This window comes from Choloepus didactylus, chromosome 4 (genome assembly GCF_015220235.1).
Source record: "Choloepus didactylus isolate mChoDid1 chromosome 4, mChoDid1.pri, whole genome shotgun sequence".
Classification (NCBI taxonomy): domain Eukaryota; kingdom Metazoa; phylum Chordata; class Mammalia; order Pilosa; family Megalonychidae; genus Choloepus; species Choloepus didactylus.
Genome location: NC_051310.1, coordinates 186,499,984 through 186,526,084, shown reverse-complemented (window position 1 = coordinate 186,526,084; position 26,101 = coordinate 186,499,984). Strand labels below are relative to the sequence as shown.

Sequence of the window (26,101 nt, the reverse complement as noted above, 5' to 3'; positions counted from 1 at the left end):
AACAAACAAATAATAGAATCTTCCAACCCTGAAAATCATCTAACTTACTGAGCGTGCACCAATGGTATGCAGTTTCATTGTTTTTAATCTCTTTTCCTTTCCTTGTTGTCCCTCAACAAAGGTGTCTGGGCAAGCGTGGCCTGCTTCTTTGACCGGCTTTATGGGTGTTCAGGTTCCTACTTCTCATCATCTCACACTGCACCGCCTCTCTCGCAGATGTGGGGTTATTGTGTCATCACCCTCCTTTGGAAGTCAGTTTCCAAGGAGTTACAGAAGGGCTGCAAGAGTAGGTGAGACCTCTCCCCAACCCTGACATCTTTCCCATCTTCTCACAAATACCATGATGTGACGCCTTCCCATTTGCTCAGGAACCACAGTTCAAGCTCATCAGACAGTGTCTAGAAAATTTAAGTTGCTGTCAGTGCTTGCCATCCAGGGAGCCTGCTTCCAGCTGCTCTGAAAGTAGACCTGCCCTGGAGAGGGGCTTCCAAATTTCCAGGTACTCAGTCAGTCCTGGAGGAGCCAATTAGAAGTCAGAGTCTTTTGTCTAGTTAAACTGGGCTACATATGTGAATATTAAAGTTCAAGGGATTTTAAAAAAAAATTATAATACAATTTTACAATATTAAAGAAAAATTTGACAGCAGGAGGAACAGCCTTTATCCCACTAAACAGTTATTTTAATAAGTGTATATTCCAGTTTTTTTGCCATGTATGCAAATATTTTACATCATTGTTTAATAATCTGTATACTTTAAAGTTTGCACTTTTGTTTACTGTCTATACAAACCAGTTTCCGTGTTGTTACATAGTGTTCCTTAGAGGTTGTTGGCGGCCTAATGAGCATCCATTCCCTCCTGCCCTTTCCTTTCCCTCAGAAGCTCAATTTGGTTAGCTTTTCCACCATTCTTCATGTACTCCAATACCCTTGCCTGGTTAGTCCAGAGGTGCATATGTGACCCAGCTGTGGCCGATGTGACATGGTAGGGGGGGTGGTCTCCTGGGTGTGCTCCTTGGAAAGAAGAAATGCAGAAGTCCTTTTTCTGCTGGACATTGTTGTGTTTGTAAGTGATGCTGGTTACTCAGCAACCATCTTGTTACCATGAGGTCAACTACAAAGACAGAGGACAGCATTTATTTTAAGCACTGCTATGTGCCAGATGTACTGCTATGAGTAAACATAAAACAACATAGTTCTTGCTCTCGAGATCATTACAATTAACTGGGAAAGGCAGAGTCCCAAATAATTATAATACAAAGCCATTGTGACTCTTCGTTTAGTATTATTATTAGCCTATGTGATACGTGTAAATAAAATTTCCAGTGGTTACCATAGTTAGCAGTTCTGGGTTTAATTCCCAACACCATAACCATCTCTCTGTATGCTCTGGTCAGGTCACCACATATAGCTGAGCTTAGCAGTTTCCTCATTTGCAGAATTGGGGGGTTGAACTATTTCAGCTTTAGGCCTCCTTTAATTGTTAATGAAATTATGTTTCTCTGGAACAGTGTAACAGTAACCTGGTGTTTGAAGAACTGAATAAAGAATCCTGAGGGTTTGTTTTTCTTTTTTTCTTTTTTAAGAGTGTCAGGAAATTATGTAATTGTAAAACAAAACATTGAGTGAAAAAATTTGAAGTGCACAGATGTTTGGTAGGCAGGAGAAAGGTGGAAATGGGTAGCAGCAAATTAGATATACTTTGCAAATTGATAAAACAGAACCCAGCCAATTCTATTTTGGATTGTAAAAATAAATAGACAATGTGTTCTGGAACAGAAAAATTATGTATCCAGGAATAGATATGAATTGGAGGGTGGCCTCACTGGCAAATGTAAGACCGTGAAGGACATGGCTAATTAATCATCTTTCTTTTTGTGTTGTGTTCCCTCACATTAGTTCAGTAGGTCAGTGGCACTGATTGGATGGTGAGTCAGAACAAATGAAAGGAAACCTCTTCGCACTCTGAGTTCTCAGGGCACAAGATTCACTGCCCTTGTATTTTAGTAACTGATATAGAACTGAAACTCAAAATGACAATTTTACAAGCAAGGCAGGATCTGTAGTTGAACATATACCTCAGGATAATGAAATTTCCTTCCTGGAAACCAGCTGTTGCCCTGGAGGTTAAAAGAGAAACATTTCCCTGTGCAGCATTGTTCAATTGGCTAGATTCATGCTTTAGATGTATAAGCATGGATAATATTGACTTTGACATACCACAGTTTCAGATCTTTGATTTAATGTTGTTCTAGGATTGCCCCAAATAGCCTGACCCTTCTTTGAAAATGTTGCATTCCTATCATTACTTACTGGGAATTTGTTAGAAAAAATAAACTAATCAAACATCATAGAAACAGACACAAAGGGAAGATACTTTAAACTAACATTTTCAAGTCAGTTTTGCATCCATGGAACTTCTCAAGTCACATACTACTCTGTACTGAAGGATATTGCATTGATGGAAAGTTTAGAAGTTTATCATTTTTGGATGATTGTCCTTATGAGAAGTTTTAAAACCAGCCTTAGCCAAAACCCTGATGCTCTCTGGCAAAGATAGAGGATCATTCCCCTGTAAGGATGTTAGAATATTTAAGCTCTTAGAGTTCACACTTTATCACCCAATTTAATTTGAGCTCCTGTCATGATTGGGTTAAAAGCAAGTTCCAGCACTCATCTCATTTGAAAGCTTTAAGAAAGACTGAATTTAAGTTATTGGATATGGTTAGAGATTAACAAAATGACATTTGAGGTGCCTATGAAGACAGTATCTTACTGTATTATAACTGCCATGAATTTGCAAACTGCCCTGAAAAATTAATTTCTTTTTTCTTTTAAAGAAAGCAAATGAAAATGCATGTGATAGAAACAAAAAAGCTAAAATAGTTTTTAATCAGAAAAATAATGCTTCAAGTTAAAAAAAAAAGTCCTTTAAATTATGGCCACTTTTTTTTCCTGCTGTTGATTCAGTGAGTGTTTTGTGTGGTCCTTGTATCCACTAAAAACAAAACAAAACATAGCAGAACAATACAAAAATGTATTTTTTCTGATTACAAAAGTAATGCATGCTTGTATAAAATTGAGTTCCATGAATACATAATGCAGAAAATGAAAATGCTTCATAATCCTACTCTCAGAGATAATCGCTGTTCGCAATTTGCTATTTATTCCTTTAGGGCTTGTTTTTCAACATATACATTCATTTTCCTTTTTCTTTCTTTGTTTTCAACTCTCAATTTAAAACAATTATTTAACAATATATACTGTTCACCTTTTCATGTCAGTATGTGTATATCTACTTTATTCTTTATAAATGCCTGAAACTGTTTTATTGTAAGTGGTCTGTTAATTTTTTGTGGCAAATCTAGCAATGGTTCAGTTTTTTTAGGGAATTTATAGAAATAATAGAGGTAAATTCATACTTCTTAAAAGGGTAGTCTACAATGCAGGCTTTACTTTCTCACTGCCCTTTGCATTCCAAACTGGTTTCTGTTAGAATTGCTTGTCCAAGTCACCAATGAAAGCAATGAAAAATGTTTTTCTTCTTATTTTTCACTTAAAAAAATTATCTTCTTACTTCACCTCCACCTGTTGTTTGTTCCTTCCTTCTCGTAACATTTTCATCTCTTGGTTTCTGTGACACCATCTCTCCTGGTTTTCTTCCTTTCTATCTGGTCTCTATGCTCTAGCCAACCCCTTATTATTGTATTTCCTTAGCGATGGATTCCTCCCTCTGTGATCTGATCCTGTCCCTGATTTAAAGTACCATCTCTATGCTGATAAATCCAAATTTTTTTTAAATCTCTGTTTAGACATTTCTTCTTGGCTCAGGACTCCTCTAACTGCCTTCTTGACATCTCCCTTTGGATGTCTCCCATACGTCTTAAACATCGCAACTCTCTGAAAAGAGAACTCTAGTTTTCCTTGACAAAACTGGCTCTGTCCAGTCTTCTCCATTTTTCCTCTATCCACCTAGTCACTAAAGCCATAATCTGGTGGTCATCCTTGACTACTCTTGCTAAAATACTGTGAATCCCTCTACTTCTCTCTTCCTTTACTAACCTTACCCTGGTCCAAACATTGTCATCTCTCTCCTGACTACTGCGATAGCACCCTACTTGTCCTTTATATTCTACTCCAACTCTTTTCTAAACACCGTAGTCAGAGTTAAATCACAAATCAAGTCATTGTGTTGATAAAAATCTCCCAGAAGCTTCCCATTTTTACCAAGAACACAACCCCACTGCTTATCATTGTATACAGGGTGCTGCGTTATCTCCCCCTTGTTTTCATCTTCAGCTGCTTGGAAGAAAGGAACCTTCTAAGCTCCTTCCATTTAGAGAACATTTGTAATTATTCATTTATCTATCCATCACTTAATCATCCACTCATTCAACAAATATTTATTAAGCTCTTACTAAGAGTGTCAAGCACTGTTTTTGTTGTGGTCATTTGGAGTTATTACATGTGTGAACTGGCATTTGTGTACACTGAGATGAGTTTACCTACGAAGATTGGACAAATGTCTCTCTAGCATGTCATTTATACTCATATTTTAAAGACCGAATCTTGGCCTTCCATACCAGTCAAGATAAACTTTTCCTAGTTAGTGGAGAGACTAAATAACAGCCAACCACTCTTCATACTTAAAGCAATTTTTAGGTTATCAGATTTAACTGTCTTAATTTATTTCTACCCTCAGAAGAAGTTTCAGAAGTGAAAAGCAGATTCTCAAAATGTAATCCTGGTTGCACATTCATAATGTTCACTTTAAAAGCTCATTAATTTTTGTTTTTCATGCTATTCTGAGAAACATGGCTTCTAATTTGAGCTTAGAAGATTTGGTCCTGGTTTTGTCTCACCCATTTCAGAGATTTTAGTCTATAGTATGAAATCATAAATGACTATTCCTGAACACTCTACCAACTGCAATCAAATTGGGGTACTCTCAGAGGCAAGTTCACTCTGAGACAGGAAGTACCCCCATTCTTTGTCATTCCTTTTGCCCCCAGCTCAGAAGTGGATCTTAATGAAATGTAAATAAGTTCCATGGCTGTTGAAAAGGAAGGACAACTGCAGGGTTGGTTTGGTTTATGTTGATTACCTGTATGAATGAGGTAAGATAGTTATGTTTTTGGTTTACACTTCCCACTTTGCACTGATGAAGGAAAGAAATCTGAGAAATATTTCTCAAATCCTGACATTATTGGAGCTCTCTATTACTAGTTTTCCTGAAATTAGAGTGAAGTTATTTTATTGTGTTGGGCAATGCATTGAGATATTGATTTGTGTTTTTGTTCTTCCTGTGTTTTTTGACCTCCGTTTTCTTCCAGATAGCTGAGCTCTTGTGTTCATTTGCCGAAGAGGAGGGTTTATTGATGGTTGGAAGGAAAAAAATAGGCAACTTATTTTCTTGGCTTTTTTCCTCCAGAAGCCCGAGCTCTTGGAGGGGGATTATGCTAGTCAGGGAGTGAGGAAGGGGAGAAGCAGCTGAGAGCCTCAGGGATCAGGCTGTGCCAGTGCTGCAGCCTGTGAAAGTGGCCAGAACTTAAAGGGAAAAGGGCCACACAGAGCAGCAGGGAAGCTGAAACAGGGCTTTTGATTCTCAGTCTTCAAGGAGATGCCTATGCCCCAAACAAAGCCTGGAAGCAGAGAGCTACTGGATTTCAAACTAGGTAGGTTTCAGTGATAATGGAAATGGTCATGTCAGTGATAACTGCTGTAGATGCAGATGAGAGGGGTGTACTCAAATGTACTGTTCTTTTTGTCACAAAACCTCAGGATCTTTGCATAACCCTGAGGGGGTTGGGAGTGTGTAGCAAGACCCAGGAATGACTGAGATTGATTCTCCTTCTAACTGGACCAGAAGGGGCTCCAAGTCCAAATAAATTCTTTTTAAGACAAGAAAGAATTGGTATATTCTTTCACACTTGTGTTTATGGGGAAGACTCATATTCTACATTGTGAAAAAACTACTTTAGGCCAAAATGTGAAGTCAAGAGGTTACATCTCTCCATGTCGGTGTTCTATGCTTCACATATCATACATATATAATAGTTTATGTTTTTAAATAAGTTTGCATTGGGGGGAGGTGCATCTTCTGTTTATCTTCAAGGAGACTTCTTGACCTTATGCTTCACAGTCACCAATTTAAAGTCATCACCACCCCTGAAAAGCAAATGGACCCAGGGCTTAAAGAGCAGGTGAAAAATCATATGGAAAAAGACAGTATTTTATAATGTAGAACTTTGGTAGAGAATAAGGATATAAATACAATAATTATACATTCAAATCTCATCGGCAGTTGAGGTATCATCTAATAATATCAAACAATTGGCTCCCCAGCAGGTGCACTTCAAATGTAATGATGTTCTTGAAGCTTTTCTTTGCAGAATCATTTCTCAAATGTGAACAAATTGCCTTGTGCCTGCATGGAGAGCCCTTTTAGCATCTCAACTCAGATTTCAGAGGAAGACTCATTAATTAGGACTTTTTCAGACAAATTCCCTCATTGACAGGGGAAACTGCTGACACACTTCTGAGATGGTACTAATGTCAAATCCTGTGTGTATGTGTGTGTGTGTGTGTGTGTCATCCCTTTGACACTCCTTAAAGTCAGAATTTTTATTCCCAAGTTTATAATGTTTCACTTTTGTTAGTTTTTTGTCCTGAACTAGACTGAAAAGTCTTGAGGACAGAACAATATCATGGTGTTTTCTTTTTGGTGCTCTCTCCCCCTCCCTCCCTCCCTTCCTCCCCCCTCCCTCCTTCATTTCTTCCTTCCTTTCTTTCCTCCTTTCTTTCATCTCCTAACCTACTCCCCACAGATGTTAGCATGCCACTTTAATAGGTGCTCAATGTCATTTTTCTCTAGACTGTAATCATGAAAGCAGGACCTGTCTATCTTGTTCATCATTGTATTGTCAGTGCCTGCACCATGGTGGGTGCTCATTAAATAAATAAATATGTGAATTTTGTTGATTAGTTGATTGTTTCATTGGTGATAATCAATACTCTTTAAAAGCCACTAAAAACCCTAGAAACTCTGGAGAAACCCCAAAGCAATGGAGCTGACTACATAAGTGGCTGGTTCTGCTTTGTAGTGAAGACAGATTTCTGGCTTAACTGAACAATTAAATTAAGATATTTGAGGATGACTCTACCTTTGTCCAACTATTTGTATAGAACTTTCCTAGAGAGAGCTTGAAGCATCATCATATTGGGTATGGTTGAGAGTGGAACACTGTTTTGACCCTGAAGTCCTTTTGGGTGCTAGCAGTGAACCTACCTATGCCGAGACTTTCCAATTACATCCCTTATCTCTGCAAGGAGCCCTCAGTGCTGGTCTCCATGTCTCCTTCGGTTTGTAGATCTGGTATAATGCTGTACATGTTTCTAGTTTGGATAGATCCTACTCTCAAAATGAGCTGCCCTATAAGGACCCAATCAGTTATCTTGTGACAACATCACTTTTGTGTCAAGTTAATATAATCCTGGTTATTTTCCTGATGACAGCTGAGAGTCTAACAGACGTTAACTGAGCTATTTTTAAAAACATATAATATGGTGAATTCAATAAGACTCTAGTACTATAATCATCTCCCATGTGGATTTTTTTTTAAACTTTATCAAAAAAGTAAAAAACAAACAATAAAAAAGAAAACATTTCAAACAAAACCAAACAAAGGAATAAGAAAAACAAATAACCTAAAATACCTACATTGCTTCCAACATATTCCTACCATACCCTGCCCCCCCCCAGATTAACAAACCAGAGTCATTCCTGAGCATTCCCATAACAAGTTTACTCTCCATAACTTATCTGTTCTTATTAGATTATTGTTCCCCCTTCACTAGTTACTGTCTATTACTAGGTTCCCTACATTCTACAATATAAAATGTTTATTGTACATTTTTCACAGAGTTCACATTACCATGTGGATTTTAACGGCCGTTCAGCATGTGGTTGTTTGGTTTGTCAGAATTTTGAATGACTTTCTGGAGATTCTTTTCTTCAATCATCAAAGCCTTTTTTATACAGAGTAATAGTTATATATTTATTTACCTAAAAAATTGTGTTTTCTAAGAGTGAAAAAAAGAACAAAAAATCTGAAAAAAAAAATTCCCCAGGAATCTCACCTGGGTAAACAGCAGGTCTCTCTTGTAAACATGACTAAGTTTCATTGCTTTGCATTCTACATTTTTTTTAAAAATTAACATATGTAGGATGCAATTAAGAATATGGAAGGTTAAGCTCCTCATGTCACAAGGTTGAATCCTTAGCCATGGCCCACAGAGTGATGTCCAAATCCCTTTGGTTTTAGATCTGGGCTTTTTACTCCTGGGCCCAAACCTATCTTTAGAAACTTACTTCTCACCCCTCTCACTCATGTATATTTCATTTTTGTCAAAACGTTTACTCTCTTTGACCGTGCCTTTGATCTTGCTATTTCCTCTTCTGAGTTTTTTCCTTTTCTTTTTTTCTTTTCTGTATTCCTGGATCTGGAAGCAGTTTAACTTTTTTCCAGCCTCTCTTGCTGACTGTTCCTTTTTACCTGTATTCAGTTATTTGTATGTATCTTATCATCCCTACTAGAGCGTAATAAGCCTCTTGAGGGAAAGGTGCATGTTTGGTTCTTATCTATGATCCCAGAATCCAGCACAGCATGCTGCACATGGTAGAGTCTCAGTCAACATTTATAAATAAATTAAAATTTTATACTGGAGGAATTATGCCACATGTAGGAAGCAGCCAGGGAGCTGCCGGAGGAATCTGAACTGGAAGTAATGGCACAAATTCATGTATTCCCAATTTTGGATTTGAATTGGTGTGATAATTTTACCACTGATCAGTTCAAACTTTGAGAATATATTTGATGTAGAGTTTGGTGCCAGATAGACATGGCCTTCTGAAAATTACTGAAACCTCAGTCCTCTCATCTGTAAAATGGGGAAATAGTACTTCCCACCTGATAGAGTTGTTGTGAGGACTAAATTCATACGTATATAAAGCTTTCATGGTGTCTGAAATTTGTAAGCACTCAATATGTGCCAATTAGTCAAGATTTGGGATAATAGTTTAGTCTTTTCCCTGGAGAAACACCAGTGTCTCTGGTTCCTCCACACTGTAGTCTGAGCTCTGACTAGAGATTTCACGGATAAAATCCGGAGTCTCATGGGCTGCTCTTACTTTGCTTTGGGTTGAGTATTGATCTGATGACCAGCTCTGCTTTTTACTTTGATGTTGCCTATTATTACTTTAGGATCAACACCCCAGGAAACGATCCTCACAAGCACTACACATCTCTCTAGCCTGGTGCTTATGTCTGACAGGAACATGGGACTCTGATCCTGATCACCCCACACGATGTCCTCCCAACCCTTCTCAGAAGGACATGGGGAACCCTTCTTGGCAAAGGACCTCACTCTAGTTCTCTAGGGGCTGCTGAAATGTGAGAATGGTGTTTAGTGCTTCCATGAGGCACTATCACATAATATTCACCCATATACCAATAACAATAGGTCTGCCATATGGCTCACATCAGCAAATATGTCTTATTCTATATGTTATTCCCTATTTTGTAGCCAGTTATTTGTTACTTTAAACATGTTTATTATAGTTTTTATACATTTTAGATAATATATTAGTACTATTCATCCTAATATTTATGTGAGATAGGTCAGTATTAAACTCATTTTCAAAAGAAGAAAACAGATTCATAGTAGCGAGATAAATTTTTCCATGAGAAAAACATCTTATGAAAGGATTCCAACTATGGGCCTCCTCAGCTAAAGCATTGTTCAATTACCCACCTCCCCAAGCTGACTTCCTTTTTGATAAACTAGACTTGGAGCTTGGATGAGAGGCTATTACTACTGCAGTGTGGAAACAAGAGACAAAATTCTGACTTCCAGTGACATTCACTCTTGTGCACTTAACATTTTTCATAACAATTTTTCCAGACTCTACAAAAAAAATTGTTGAAATGTGATAGCTCTGAATGAGTCATGTTGCACTCAAAGGAATTAAGTTATCCTTATTTCTGTGGGTTATTGAACCCAAACATTTGATTTATTTCCTTTCATCTGTTACATGGACTATAAATTGGAGGATGCAAGGGGGTTGGTGACTTTTCATAACACCCTAGAATTGGAAGAACATTAGGGATTGTCTCCAGGACAAGAGGCCCCGCTCGGCCACTCCTGATGGGTGGGCCTGAACTGCGTTTGGCACGTTTGGTGAACAATGGGGCACTCACAGTGGTGGACTCACTACTTCAGTCTTTTCAGTTTTCAAACAGTTTGTATTGTTAGAAAGTTCTTTTCCTTCTTTCCCTCCTTCTCCTTCTTCACCTTTTCCTTCTTCTTATGTTTAAGTGAAAATCTGACTGACACTTTCCCCCACTGGTCTTCCAAAGCTACATGAAATGACCCAGATCTTTCTTCCACATGACAGCCTTTCTTGTGATTGACATAAACTCTGGGGTATCTGGTGTGTGTGTGTGTGTGTGTGAAATGATCCAGTTTCATCATCCATTCCTCAAGTGGCACTTCATTCTCCTGGGAACACTTCTCTGGATGAGCTTTAGTTTACCAATGTTGCTCTGAACACATGGTGTATAGACTGGAAGGAAGGAATCTGGATGTGGTCTGACCAGTGTGGCAGACAATGAAAGAAGCCTTCCAAGTCCTAAACTCTATACTTCTATTAACCAGTAATATAACTATTAAATACTATACTTTTGCATCAATTACATCATATTATTGTTTCATTTGTAATGACAGCTAGCTGAAACCTGAGTCTTTTTTTCCTTGAAAATATAAATTTTTCTTATAACAAAAAATAGAATATTGTTATTGAAGAGACTTTAAAAATGTAGATAAGCAAATAAATTGTCTAGGCAAATCCATACTTTAAAAATTATGTACATATATATACATACATATATATTTATATAGTTTTCAAAAGTGAATAATACTATATACCACTTTATAATCTGCTTTTCACTCTTTGGTATAAAAACTCTTTCCATGTTAGTAAATTTTTAATGCTTCTATTCCATTGCACAGATGTGCCATGATTCATTTAACCATTTCCCTATTAATGGATATTTAACTTGTTTTCTCTAATAAACAGAAAATGAAAGACTTATAATGCCTCCAGCTTGGGTAGGATGCTGTCATAGTGATACTGGACTTGTGCAGAATGTCCCCTGCAGCTGTGGCCAAGATCAGAGGTGGGCTGAGTAGCATAAAGGCATACCTCGGAGACATTGTGGGTTCGGTTCCAGACAACCTGAATAAAGTAAATATTGCAATAAAGCAAGTCGCACAAATTCTTTGGTTTCCCAGTGTTTATAAAAGTTGTGTTTACAATATACTGTAGTCTGTTAAGTGTGCAAGAGCATTATGTTAAAACAATGAACACACCTTAATTAAAATGTGACACAGAGACAGGAAGTGAGAACATGCTGTTGGAAAAATGTCACTGATACACTTGTTTGATGCAGGGTTGCCATGAACTTTCAATTTGTAAAAAATGCAATATCTGTGCAATAAAGTGAAGGACACTAAAATGAGGTATGCTTGTACTACAAAAATTCTCTCTTTAGCTTGGCATTAATCCAATAATCAATATTTATTTGGCCTGTATTTTTCCATCTTTACTATGAGGACCTTGTAAGAGGTTTTGACAAATGCATTGTAGAAATGAGACACATTTCTGATAACCTCTGTTCCATCATCAGTTTAGTAGTCATTAAAAATAGACCAAGGTTAGATTCATATGACTTATTCTTAGCAAAATCAGGGTAGGCTCTTAAGAATGCTGTCTTTCTTTTCTAAGTGTTCACAATCACCTTTTTATTAATGTGATATAGAATTTTTCCAGAGATTGACGTTCACAGTCCAGTGTACAAGTGAGTAGAGACAGGATTTCACTCCTCACCAATTCTAAAATCCACAATGTTTGCCCATCTCTTCTGACCATTCACCATGAACCTTCTGAGATTACCAATGGCGGTTTGTGGTTGCACCTGAAAATGTGTTAAGTTTGGGACCTAATTTGTCTGAGTCTGAAACTTGAGTTCATTTGGTCTAACCAGCTTCTCTCTCATTGTGGGTACTTGTTTGTTTCTTTGCTTCTAAAAAGCCTCTGATCTTCACAGCTGGGCCATTTGACTGTCCCTTACAGGGCAGGCTATGCTTGCCAAGAGGAACATTATAGTCTTGCTCTGACTTTGTACCCCAGGATCAGTAAATGAATTCCTGACTTGTTTTTCTGCACTTGATTCTTTGACTTAATAACCAGATTAGTATCTTAACATATCAGTAACTGGGACTCTGTTTTGCCTTTATCCTGTCATCCAAGGGCTGGCGCTCTCCTTCTCAGCCTCAATATGGTTGCAGCCAGGATACCTGCCGTTAGACCGGCTGGAGGCTTGTCTGCCCACCAGTTACTCTGTTTCATTACTTTATATTTCCTGGTATAAGTTGTCATGTGCTTGTCAACGTACTGTTAGGATATTGTATAGGGAATGAGGAGGCATTAACTTCAGTGAAAGGAAAGGTGGATGCATTAGGATGAGAAAGGAAGGATGTCATCATAGCATTTACATTTATGTTTCACCATCTGAGTTTGTGTTTGATTTGATGTTGCTGAAGGTTGCAAGTTGGGTTAACGATTAACAAATTCAGCACGAGGCTCCTGACTGATTCTGATCATATAACAAGGATGGTTGGGAGTCAAGTGTATGACAGGAATTTGGAAATGGTGACAATATGTTTGACAAATGTTCAGGTACATTATTGCTGTGTGTGTGTGTGTGTGCGTGTGTGTGTGTGTGTGTGTATTTGGCAGATTTCCATGCCCTTGGAAGTAGGTAATGTGCAACTGAGAGAGGGTATGTATCAGTGGTTAATGGTAGGATGGGGAAAGAGGACAGCGTTAATAATACCATGAGAAGGAGTAGGGTTGTGGATAAAAAACACTTTAAGAGAAACGCTCTTAGCTGTGAGCAAGAGTTCTGCAGGATCGGCTTGTCCATGCAACTGGATCCTCTGGTCAGTCCTAGAATATATGTTGTTCCTATGCCACTGGAAGCCACAGCTATCGGAGATCCAGCTGCCACTCCTTGGTGGCCCTCTGTGATGCCCTTTACCAGTCTGCTTAGCTGAATTCCTCCTGGAACCTAACAGCCTGTCTTGAACTTGGAAAACTGACTCCTGGATTTCTGCTGATGACCTTACCTTATTGATGTGATATTTTACTTCCATGTCCTTTTAAAAATTAGAATCATGTTTCTTGGAACAAGAACTATATTTCCATTGTCATTCCAGAAATTATTATGGGTCTATATCACAGACTTTCTGGGATATCCCTAATGATTTGAGAAACAAATAATTAAATGTGACAATTTTTGGAAGCTTTGTAAATATTTTCATATAAATTAATTAAAAAATTAGGAACAATCCCTGGTCAGGCTTTCCAACCTGGTTTAGGCAGGAAAATATGGTCTTCTACACCACAGGCTTTGGTGATACCTATAGGAACATGCTTATTTCATTGTAGAAAAATGTCAGGTTTATTTTATATATTATTCAAATTCTGTGCAGCCTATGGTTTAGCTCCATCCCTGGGAAAGGTCTGGGAAGGGATTTTGAAGGGATATGAGCAGCAGACAAATGATGAAATCATGGGGGAAAGAATTTTGATTGTATATTTAAAAGGGGCAAAACCATCCTGCCAAATTTAGTTGTGGTCAGTGTAGACAATAAACTGAGTGTGCCTATGTCGGAGTTGCCTTCCTTGTCTGTCTGATGCCACTGCTGCCCGGTGGGGATTCTGGAGGGAGAGCGGCAGTGAATCATCAGTACCACGAAGGCATGGCTGGGATGTACAGCAGACTTCCCCAGAGGATTGGGGATCCTGGAGGGACAGCTCAGAACAGAATGGGAAATAACCTCATTAGTGGTTTCAAATATATCTGCTCCCTACCATTCCCAACCACGTGCGCTCTCTTTCTGGCATGTCCTTTCTTGGGGTCTGTCTACTGCCATGTTGCTGGACCTCTTCTCTCATCTCATGCTAATTTTCTGTCCCTCTTATCCTTGAAATCTGGGTACTTCACACCCTTTTCACTTTTTTCAACTTGCCAGTGAAAAACTTGAAATTCTTTTCAAACCATGCCCCAGGCTAGAGTCCTACTTTGGCATAACCAGAAAAGGTCATTCCTGAGCTTTCCCGAAAAAAGGAGAAGAGCTTTCCTTTTAACCCATATAGCTAATACAGAAGCACCTGTGTTCATTTACTTTTAAAAGTGATTTTTCTTTCCTGGGACTACTAAGGTGCTTCTAGGAGTGGGGGTGAGGTGTGGGAGAAGTGGGAGGAAGATCCTGCAATGTCATAGAAAGAACCTTGTCCCTGAGTCAGAAGACAGTGGTTTAAATGTGCATTTAACCATATGCAGCTGTGACTTAGGCCAGCCCTTTAATTCTCTAAGCTTTAGTTTCTTTACACTGTTTATCAAACGTACCTAAATGCAAAAGATAAAGAAGGATTAAAGAAGATAATGCATGCTAAGTTGACAAAGAACTGGCTCAGACAGGAACTGCCTCAGAGTAGGAGCTCAAAAATGTAGTTTGTAATAACTGCAATAAAAAGACACTCCTAATTTCTGTGGTGTTATTAGTTCTTATTGTGGTGATGGTTGTATCTTCTTTTTCCTTTGGGTCTCAGAGTCTCACATCCCAGCCAACACTTGGCATTATCCAGCTTTCTAATTTTTGGCAGTCTAATTGTTGTAAAGTTATTTTTCATTATTATTTTAATTTTCATTTCTCTTATTACTCATGGTCTATTCATATGCTTGCTACTTTTTTGGGGTTTCTTTTACGTAAATTGCATTTTGTAATTCTCTGTTTTTCTTTTGAGATTGCTGTCTTTTTAAGTTTAGGATTTAGGAATTTCTTGGACATTGTAGATGTTAATCTGAAATAGGCAAGGCATTATAGATATCTTGCCCTGCTGCTAATCAGTGCTTTATTAACTTTGCCCATGGTATCCTTTGTGGAACCGAAAAGCTTAATTTTGATGAAGCCTAATTACTCAATGTTTTGTCTTTTGGTTTGTGCTTTTGTAGTTTGTTTAACCTTATCCTTAGATCACATAGATATTTTATAAGTTTCTTCTACTAGCTTTATCTTTTGCATTTAGGTGATTAATCCACTTAGAATTCATGTGGGGCTTTGCATGTGATTTTATTTTCCTCCTTATCATCTTTTTTGTATCTCTAGAACTTAACTAGTACATAGTAGGTGTTCTGTTGATATCAGCTGAGTGAATGAATTGAGGGTCTGTTCCAGTTTGCTAATGCTGCCGTTTGCAAAATACCAGGAAATGGACTGGCTTTCATAAAGGGTGTTTATTTGGTTACACAGTTACAGTCTTAAGGCCATAATGTGTCAGAGGTAAGGCATCAACAATAGGGTATCTTCACTAGAGGATGGCCAATGATGTCGGGAAAACCTCTGTTAGCTGGGAAGGCATGTAGATGGCGTCTGCTTGCTCCTAGGTTGCGTTTCAACTCTTCTTTCAGCTCCTGTGCGTTCCTCAAAGTGTCCCTTGTGGCTGCAGTAACTCCTTCTGTCCGTGAACACTTTTATAGAACTCCAGTGATTCAATTAAGACCCACCCTGAATGGGTGGGGTAACAATTCCATGGAAATTATCCAATCAAAGGTCTTGCCACAGTTGATTGATTCACATCTCCATGGAAACACTCAGTCAAATGATTCCAACCTAATCGACACTAATACATCTGTCCCCACAAGATTGCATCAAACAACATGGCTTTTTCCGGGGGACATAATATATCAAACTGGCACAGGGTCCCTCAGGGTTAGGGGAAAGAAGCGTGAGTGTGTGGTTAAGTCCAGTGAAGGATATTTTCTTCCAACTGAGGAAGAGCATGGTTAGAACTGGTGGGCAAAAGGCCCCTTCCCCACCCCAACTCAAATTCTGATTTAAGGTGTGTATAGGGGGAGGTGGTGGTGGCAGGAGGATAAATTAAAAACAATACATATTTATTGATTGGAAATCACATTTTTTTCTTTTCAGTTTAGTTTTATTTGAATCAGGACATGATAGAGTCAAGGGCTATATTGAAAATATCTAACAGCTGGTACTGCACAGCCACTGACCAATCAGAATGAACACCTTCAATATGTCATACTAGTGTGTTCCGGCTGGATATTAATCATGGAAACAGTAGTTGCCATATATAATTAAATGATAATATATATGGAAGGGCTTTGTAAGCTAAAGTCTTACACAAATGCAATGTATTAATTATTATTAGCTCTACTTGGCCAACAAAGAAATGAAATAAGAATTTCCCATTTTTCTACAAAATATTGATTCTGATTGCTACAATGCATAGGAACCAGTGGTTGAAAGAAGTCAATGTAATTAGAAAAATACCCTGCCTTTCAGTGTGATATGAAATCAGTCAACTAGTTACAAAGAATGTTCCTGTTACCTACGAATCTATTAATATTTTAGTGAAGAAAAGTTTGAGGGCAACTTTATGAGTCTTCAGTCTTTGATTTATGAGCATTTTCCTGTTTAGCTAGATTTAGGGAAACCAATTCCAGTAGGTGGAGCTCTTTCTCAATGTTTGCCCAGCTTCCACCAGGGTAGGGTCTTACTTCTTTTTCACCTTTCTTGTCTGCAATGGCTTAGTCATAACTAGTACAGATACTTACAACAGCATCTGGAATTAGCATCGAATGTAGGTTATGAGTTTATGTAAAATGAGTTTTTTTCAAAGTTGTTTAATGGAATAGTCATGACTAATTTTCTTCTGAGATCTGATCAAGCACCACAGTTTTGTTTTGTTTTTTTCTTCCCCTTTTGATTATCTGCATCAAAAACCCAAATACCTACCTTTTTCTCTGAACCTATGTCCAGGTCCAAGATCAAACACTGCATCTTTTGATCCCAATTCAAGTCATGCATACCAATGACCTGGCTCTTGTATTGTATGGTCTATGTTGCCACACATCTCCTGTGTATTAGTAATTTTAAGTGTGAGACTTAGAATGCATTGAATCATAAATATGCAGAAAGCAAAAGAGTTCTTTCTGATCTGGATAAACCATTTAGTGCCATGTCTACAGGCCTCTCTATCAAACTGGAATTATATATAAGGAAACAGAATTAAAATGAAGAGGTGTCTAGAGATTGTCACTTGAGAGGTAATAGACTGATTTATAAAATTGACAGTCATGAAATAATAAGCCAGTTCCAGAGCTTAGCAGGACTCTAATTTTTTGAACAAGTCTATAATGCATTTACTTTAGGAACTGTCATCTGATCTCTGCTATACTTCAGGTGTAGTTTGGATGAATTCATTAATAAACATTAAAAAGAAATCCAAAAGCTATATATGGAAATCTATAGAAAAGCTATGCTGTTGCTCTTTCAGTGAACCCGCAGGAATTTGGGGCAGGAATTAAAAAAAATTTTTCTGCTGAAGGGTCCAGCAGCTGTGCCTATAGGTATGAAAGCAGAAAATACAACATATTCTTTTTTCATTTGTCCTGTTTCCTTTTTCCCCTTTGTTGCTGTTTAACTTGTGGGCAATAGAGAAAGCACATCTAAAGTATGTGGTAATTTTCTATTATTAGCTTTGAAGCATGATGAATATACAGAAGCAACACAGTATCAGGATGTAGTGGAACAGGTACATTAGGCTGGTTGCTAACATGCCAAGGAGATGTTTAAGGAGATGGAAAACAATAAGTAGTAGTTACTGTTATAGTCCACTGAGGTTTCTGGGTATTAGGCAGAGGACTGGAGACCTGGGATCTACTCTCCATTCTACCCTTAATGATTTTGTGACCTTAGGAAATACGGGTAAATGTAATTCAACAGATATTATGATAGAAGTATATATAAAGTGCAATTCATTTTATTAACATCTACTATGATTCAGGCAGTCTGCAGAGACTTTTCCACATATTTTTCAAATAATGTAATTTAGTCCACATGATAAACTATGAGGAGGATATTGTTATTCATCTGTGTGTATCACAGAAAAACATGTTCTTAAATCTAATCCACTCCTGTGGGTGTGAAACCATTATAAGTAGGAATTTTTGATGAGGCTACTTCAGTTAAGCTGTGACCCACCTCTTTCAGGATGGTTCTTAATCCTAATACTGGAGTCCTTTATAAATGGAGTGAATAGAAGGAGGGAGGGAGGGAGGGAGAGAGAGAGCAAGTGCAATGAAACCTGGAAGAGAAGGTTTCCAGCAGACACCACCATGTGCCTTCTCATGTGGTAGAGGAGCCAAGGGTTGCCAGTGGCTTGATGATGCCTTGGTTTGGACATTTTCTTGGCCTCAAAACTGTAAACTAATAAATCCCATTTTTTAAGCTGAACAATTTCATGGTATTTGCTTTAAGCAGCCTAGGCAACTAAAACAGGATTTTTCTGTAGTGTCTTCATTTAGTGACCCTCCCTTTCATTCCTGGGGAGAGCCTCCCTTTTCTATTTTAGTTTAGGAAATTAATTTCAATGTTACTGTTTTCTTAGTAGTATTGCTAGAACCAACTTAGTAGATAGTAGGTAACTATTTCATGAATTTAACTTTTTTATGTTAAGAACTACTTAACAATATAACTATTTCACGCTAAGAAACCCCCCAAAGTGAAAATTGGCAGTTTCACACAGCTTTAGCTGTAGATCTCTATATAATTACTCTTTGTAAATCCCAAATGAACAGAGAGCTGTGTGTGGTATTGCAAAAGTATAGCATTGACCTTAAAGCAATTCCATTGTTCAACTTTCAGTGCTTTAAAGCCTCGGACTCTTTATGGGGCAGAGGGAGAGTTGTCACAGAGACTTTTGGAGGTCCTTGTGAGCCTGAGGTCCTATGGCTCCAGAACCTGCTAATCAATCTTTAGCTTTAAATTAATATTTAAATTGAAGAGGTATGTGTATCTTCCAGGAGGCAGGAAACATCATGGGAGATGAGGGGTTGTTTATTTAATTCTCACTTCTCTGAGAAAAGGTGACCCCAATGGTTTCAACTATATTTATGCATTTTATTAGTTTTACAGTCAAGTTCCCTTATTGGTGAAGTAAAGAGAACCCATGTCCTTGGGTAGCTTGGAGACAGAGCCCAATGCAGACCTCCCCTATACTAGTGTCACAGCATTTGAAGCCTTTGATTTTATTAAAAATTAATGCAAATAGTTCTGGTTCATAATGTGTCCTGGATTGTTTCAAAATAAAAAGTGTTTAAATTACCCACCTAAGACAACTGATGCTCCATGTGCCATATTTATTTTGGGGTTTAGCACATTTCTTGGCACACCAGAAACACAAACACAATTTGAGAAGTATAACCCTAGGCCAATCCTGGGTTTATATTCGTTGGACTAAGCCTCTGGGTGAGTGTCAAACTTGCACGGTTCCTTTGAGCCACCTAGCTGGCCTCCTCACCCTATAGCTGTCTGTATGAAAGCAGTGCTTCTCTGCTGCCTGAGTTCAGCTTGGAATCATTTACTCTGGCCCATCTCAAACTTCACTCATTGGTTTGCACTCACTGATGTTGGCATTTGATGAGTTGTCCTCATCATGTCCGTGCCTTACTCCTGTCTCCTGGGGGTAGGACTGCTTCCTAAACTTGGTCTTTTCACCTCTCTTCCTTACCTCTTTCCCTTGCACACCATTCTTTGTCTGCTTGTGCAATCTATCTCTGCTCCCAGGACTATTTCTGCACTGCTTACTCTTAGTAACATCCCTTCCAGATTAGCTAATGCCCCATAGAAAGGGCCAAGATGGATCCTGCTCTTTCAACAAGAAGGTGGACATAGAGGGCAAAAATAACCATGTGATTGGGTAATGAGTTTTAGCCACTGTTTCTTTTAATATATCCTGGAGCACTGAACTAGATTAACTTTCTATCATTTTTCCAATTAGAATACTGTTCTCAACCAAACATTATCTGCAATAGTTTTAAATTACCGTGCATGGTTCACAGTGATTTAATATTCACAAAATTCCTACCATCTTAATAGGCTCTGGAATGAGAGGTTGATTGGGAGTCATTTTATGAGTGGAGGAGAGCAATTTAAACTTGTTAGAACATTTCACATTCCTTACCACTTGGTTTGGAATGGTTTGGTGCCTGCTTAATATAGAAGAATCTGAAATTGCTGGACAATGAAATTTCAATCAGGGGCTCTGTATCTGAGGCGCTGTATCTCCAGCAAATAGTGAGTTTCCCTGTCACTGTCTCCCTTTGGGAAATCTGTGGCCTTCCCTTTCATCTTGTTGAAGTATTTTGTGCACATTTTCCAGCCAATGTATAATGAGACCTAGTGTTGCAACAAACTCTACAGTGATCTATTCTCTCAATTTCATACCTCGATTCCCTCTGTTTTCAGTTCTTCCAGAGAAACAGTAAAGGTCACAACTTACAACAGTTTTGACAAAAACAAACTCCATTTCCCATAGTGCTGAATAATTATTTATTTGTCCAAAAATTTTAGCCTTTCTTGGTAGTATGTTGAGCATCAATAGTATAAAGTTGTTTATATGGCACCTGGGAATCAAAGTGTGGACAAGTAGTGAGGTTTTCTTCAGCTTGCACATTGCTAAATATTTTGATCTCAGTTTTAAGTTTTTCTCCAGTGAGTTACCCTCTTGGCAGTTTATCTCTAATCTGGTGGGTAAAGATATACCTATGTCATGGTAGAGAACTCACTAACTGGTAAAATTGTAAAATAGATGAGGGTACTTTTACCCCACCTTCTCTTCTTTTTCTTCCCCGCCCTTCTTGGTGATGCCTTTCAAATTGTTTGCAGCACTGCAAAACAGCCTTTTGTTTTCCAAATTACACCCTCTCCACTTGGTCTTACCTTGTGAAATATATTTCAATCTTTCCTCTTTAACATAGGCTAGTCCTCCTTCCCTTCTGTCAAAATTTCTGGTTCAACACTCATCTTCTTGGGGCTCTGATTCCTGTCAATGTATTGATGGGTACTAATAAGTTAACTGGTAGCCTGTCCCAGCCCACGTGTTTATCTTTAACAACCCTTTGGAACCAAGGGGTTAATGGCCAAAAGTGGCCCTGACCTTGGCAGCAGATATTCCAGCCTCACAGTAGTTAGAGGCTGGGCTATTTTTGAGTGGGTGTTTCCTTCCTGTGCCTCTCAAAGCCTTTGAGGAAGAGCTTTACCTCCATTTATCCTTCACTCTTGACCTTGAATAAAGCCTGCAGGGACCACTGGTGTTTCTTCTATGTTTATTGAAGGACAAATTTCAGAGTACATTTTATTTGTAAGAAATGTGTAGTAGGGTAGGCACACATCGCTTATTGACTTGTTTCAAAGGCAATTTAAGAAAGCTGAAGTCTGATTAAATGATACAGAAATGATGTTTCTGGAGAAAATATCTCAGTTCATTAATTTTTAAAATCTTTGCCCCTTCCTCCATCTTTTAAGCTGTGATGCTTTTTATTATTTTATTATTTATTTATTTTTCCAAAAAGCTGTTTTGAAGCCTTTGAATTTTCCTCTTGAGTACATTTCACTCCTATTTCAGTCCCTCAATACTATTATTCAAATGTTCAGCATTTAGAAGCACTAAATGTCTTTCCTGAGATTGTAATTTTTATTCCCGATTATCTGAAGGATGCAAATCAAATATTTATCATGTGATTGTGATTAACGTATATAACCCCCAAAGAGGCTTATATTAAAGCAACACTTTCTGAAAATATTCTTGTATATTTTTAACTGTTATTGGATAATTGTGAAGTTCTTTGTCTTTTGCAAAGGGATATATATGTGTGTGTGTATAAATAGACATATATGTAAGTGATTTCTCATTAAGTTGCAGGAAGCTATGCCGAAATTTCCTTATGTCAGTGTTAAAGAAATTTTTAAGTGACTTGAGGCTAAGTAACCTGTCCAGGGTTTCCCTGTGAATTAGGAAGGATGCTGTCAGGACACCAGTCCCTGATTACACCTTGTTTGGGATGACACGCAGAAACCACACTTAATAGTCCTAAAAATCAGCTCATATGGGCACAACTAGTGGCAACACAGCTGAAGTGAAATGAAATGTTTGTATTATTCAAGTTAAATGACAGTCTATCAATGAAAAATAATTTTAGGGATTTATTTGCCCAAATAAGTTAAAACAAATTTATCCCATGTTTGAGAAACTGCTCTGGAGGGTAGGGAGGCCATAGATGCCAAATATTTAGAGATTGTGATGCCAGATACTTCCTTGGCTTTGTGTGGAAAAAGTAGGCTTCTGGGGGCAATCTGAGAAAACAAAGGGGGGTGGAATTCAAATTTACGTGATGCTGTAGAGAAGATGGACAGGTGTGGAAGTTGAAAGGTGAGTGGATAAGGGAAAGCGTGGTGCATGTTTGTCTGAAAGAAGGCAAGAGAAGTGGGGCAGGGGGTGGAAAAGGTGATTCAGGCTTGTAGGCACGGGGAGGACCCCATTTGTGAGCCCTGTGCTAACCATTCCACACCAGGCCACCATTTAATCCTCACAGCATTCTTATGAGGCAGGTGCGATTGCCCCAATTCATGGGAGGGGAAACTGGGACACAAGGAGAGGTTATAACCCGCTCAAGGTCACCCAGCTAGAATGTATCAGAGCTAGAATTTTGACCTAGGTTTTAGAGGCCCTGCTTTTTCAGTCCATGATTCTGCTAATCCACTTTATGAAGGGTCCTGGAGAAGTTTCCTTTCCTTAACTTGATCATTTCTCCAAATGATATTGTCTCTCTTACCTGTTTATCCCTCCACTCACACAGGGAGACCAGGTCTCCTTATCTATGTACTGCTCATGGGGTCCTTTCTTGATCTCTTTTGATCATGATGCAAGTTTCAGCCCACCTGGCCCATGTTATTCCTTGTTTAGATTCTAACAAAACAAACAAACAAACAAATAACAACACCTGGTTGCCGGCAGCCCCAGCTTGGCAAAACCTCTGAGTGGCTTCCCAAGAGAGGCAAGCCTCAGAGACATCAGTCACTTACCTGGAGGCGCAGGGAAGGTGGAGTGGAGGAGGTCCAGCATGAGTGACTGACTGTGACTTCCCCTGCAGCTGCTTTCTCCCCATGATGCTGCTTCCTGCTTCAGGCTGGCACCATGTAAAGCCAACTTGCACCTGCAGTTCTTGACAGGTTGAGGCTCCGGATGAGGCGGCCAGCCAGTGCAGGCTTAGCCGATCTGGCTTCAGACCCACAGGGCTGCAGGCAGCTGTGGGCTCTCCACTGCCGGGCATCCTGCTATCAGAGCTCCTCCAGAGATAGCAGGCTGGGGTGAGATTAACTTATGTCCTAGCTGACCCTGTCTTACCATTTCTCTGTTTAGAATGCCTTTTGGAAAAGGTGGATGAACTTGTTTAGAGCTGCACATGCACTTAGAGATGGGATGGTTTCAATGCTGTGGTTGCCACCACTTCACCATGGGCATCTCCAGTTGCTAACTTTGTGGACATTGGTCTTTGCGGTGGGAGGACCCTCAGCAGTTGGGACTGTGTCTTGTTTTTGTATTGTGAGTATCTTTGTCATTGTTAGGTACAAGAGTCAGGGATAATGGTAAATATTTGTTGAATGAATGAATAATGAATGAGAAATGCAATTCATTAGGGTTTATTGGAAAATGTTTCTGGAAAAAAAAAACACTGAAAAGGGAATAATGAGGAAGTTGGACAGGGAAGGGAAGGGAACCAAGCAAGTGTACAATAGCAAGTAAAGTTCTACAGAAGCTAGCTTTGGCCCAGTCCCACAAAGGAGCTCTGGAGATAGCATAGGTCACATCTCAGAGTTGTCCAGATCAGGGGTGAGGTCACTGAGGTATTTATGCCCCTGCCATCCTGCAATGATTAAGTTGTCCCTAGAGACATCAATTCCCATGTGCTCTAGCTCTTAGTATGTGATGGCAATGCTGCTCTGGCACCCTGAAGGCAGCTTGTTGACAGAGAGACACAGGTGCTAGCTGTTGGGAATGAAAATGCACTGGGGTTTGGTGTGCACAAAAACCTTGTTCCTTAAAATATGGTCCATGGTCTATAAGCATCAGCACCACCTGGGAGTATGTTAGAAATGCAGAGCCTGAAGTTCTGCCTAGGTCTTAGAGAATTTCAAGATATAAGATCCCTCAGGTGATTTATAAAAGCACAATGAAGTTTGAGAAGCCCCGTGCACAAGAAATTCAAGAGATTGGGTGGAGTGCTGACATTATCTGTAACAAGTGCAAGGCTTAGCAGTTCTCCAAACTTTGAGAAATTCCCTTCCAGCTTCTTCCATGGGGGGGAAATATGCTCAACATGTGCCTCCTTCCAGAGGTACTAGCAGTAGAAGAAGGGTTGATGTCTTAAAAACAAATACAACAAAATTTCCATCCTTGAAATATAGTCATCAGGAAATCAGTGATTGGATATTTAGCAAACAGAATACTAATAAAGCAAGTTTTACCATGTGCCAAGACCATAAGCTCTTTACATAAGCTAACATGTTCAGTCTTCACAACCTTGGGATGGATACTTTTATTATCATCATTTCCATTTTACAGATGAGAAAATCAAAATACAGAGAAATTCAGTAACTTGCTTTAGTCACCTACTATGTGGTAGAACTTGGAATCAAATTTAGGTGCTCTAGTTCCCAAGTTCGGTTCTTAGCCAGTACTCTACACCACTTCTTGGAGTGGTGTGGGGGCTGAATTGGAACTCTCTTAGTATTCTTGAAATCACATATACCAGTCATCTTGACTGCCTATGTGCGAAGTCGATCTGAGTTTTACTATCTTCCTCTTAAATGATTTAATTTCAGAAAGTATTACTCTGCCTTTAAATATTTTCAGAAGTTTCTTCCTCAGGTGGAAAATTGTTCAAGGCCAATGTGACACTGATACAGTTGCTGTTGGAGCCTGTGTGTGCTGGGTCTGGAGGTCAGGTTCATGTGTCCATCTGGTCAGAGGTTTGTGGTGACTGATGTGAGCAGAAATGACCTGAGTCCAAGCCTTGGAGACTCCCAGGGGAAGCTGTCAGTGAAGATGTGCAAGTGCTTGCAGAGCGATGGGCTCTTGGGTGACCCTCCCACACACCATGTCAGAGTTCAAACAGCTGCCCCACACCCTCCCTCAAGAGGCATGGAATGCTGATGCAGATGTTCTTCAAACACCAAGAGGAAAGGTGATTTTCTCATGGGCTAGGCTGGTTTGTGGCTAGCCCATGTGGCTGCAAAGCCAACATCAGAAATAAAGGTAAGGGAGTGAAGCATTCTGTTTTTGATGGCTCCTGTCCTCTTGCACAGGCTGAAGAGGGGACACTCGCCTGTCACCTTGGTTTAATTAGGGGTGGCTGGAGGAGGACTTTCTTCAGGAAAATGTCATGAATAGTTAAGGAATTTTTGAAGCAGGCAGCTCATTTGCAGCACAAGGAAGAATGATTTTATTCCATTGAGAAAATAGGCAGGGAAGTATAGAGCAGTGGTGACTTTTAATTTCACTTTAAGGAGATTATGGAAAGCAATATGATAATGATCCCTGAGAGGCAGCAGTGAGCAAGCAGACTTGTTCCTGATGTCAGGGACTTTTGCTTATGTTTAAATCTCATTACTTGTCTCCCTTCTTCCACTGTTGGATTTTGTGGTCTTGATTCCATTCCATTGCCTCACTTTTCAATGAGGAAGATAGAATTATTTCAGTTCCTGGTGATCTGGTGATTCATGGGGGTTCATCTGGGAAAGAAATTGAAGAGCTTTCCTTTAACAAACATTTCCTGAACCCTTGCAAAGAAGGCAAGATGAGGCTTTTGCTCTCGATGCACTCCCAACCCAGGCTTGCCAACCTGCTTGACTTTGAAGGCAGAGAGCAAGCTAATTTTAATTAATATTTTCTTTCAGTTAGATTTTGCTTCTTGATTCATACTGTTGCTGGAATTATCTGCTTTCCTTCCTCACTGTGCTGTACTCTGTTCATCTCCTTTAGATTCCATGAACACCCTGGCAATGCTTTTACCGCCTCTCTTTCAGTGGGGAGAAGAGTGCAGGTTCTACTGC

The 26,101-nt window shown here is 39.0% G+C and overlaps 1 pseudogene; it reads right to left on the bottom strand.

The window, feature by feature from the left end:
* LOC119533036 overlaps positions 1-23,319 on the bottom strand; it is a 71,121-nt pseudogene extending 47,802 nt beyond the window's left edge.
* Between the last annotated feature and the right edge of the window lie 2,782 nt (positions 23,320-26,101).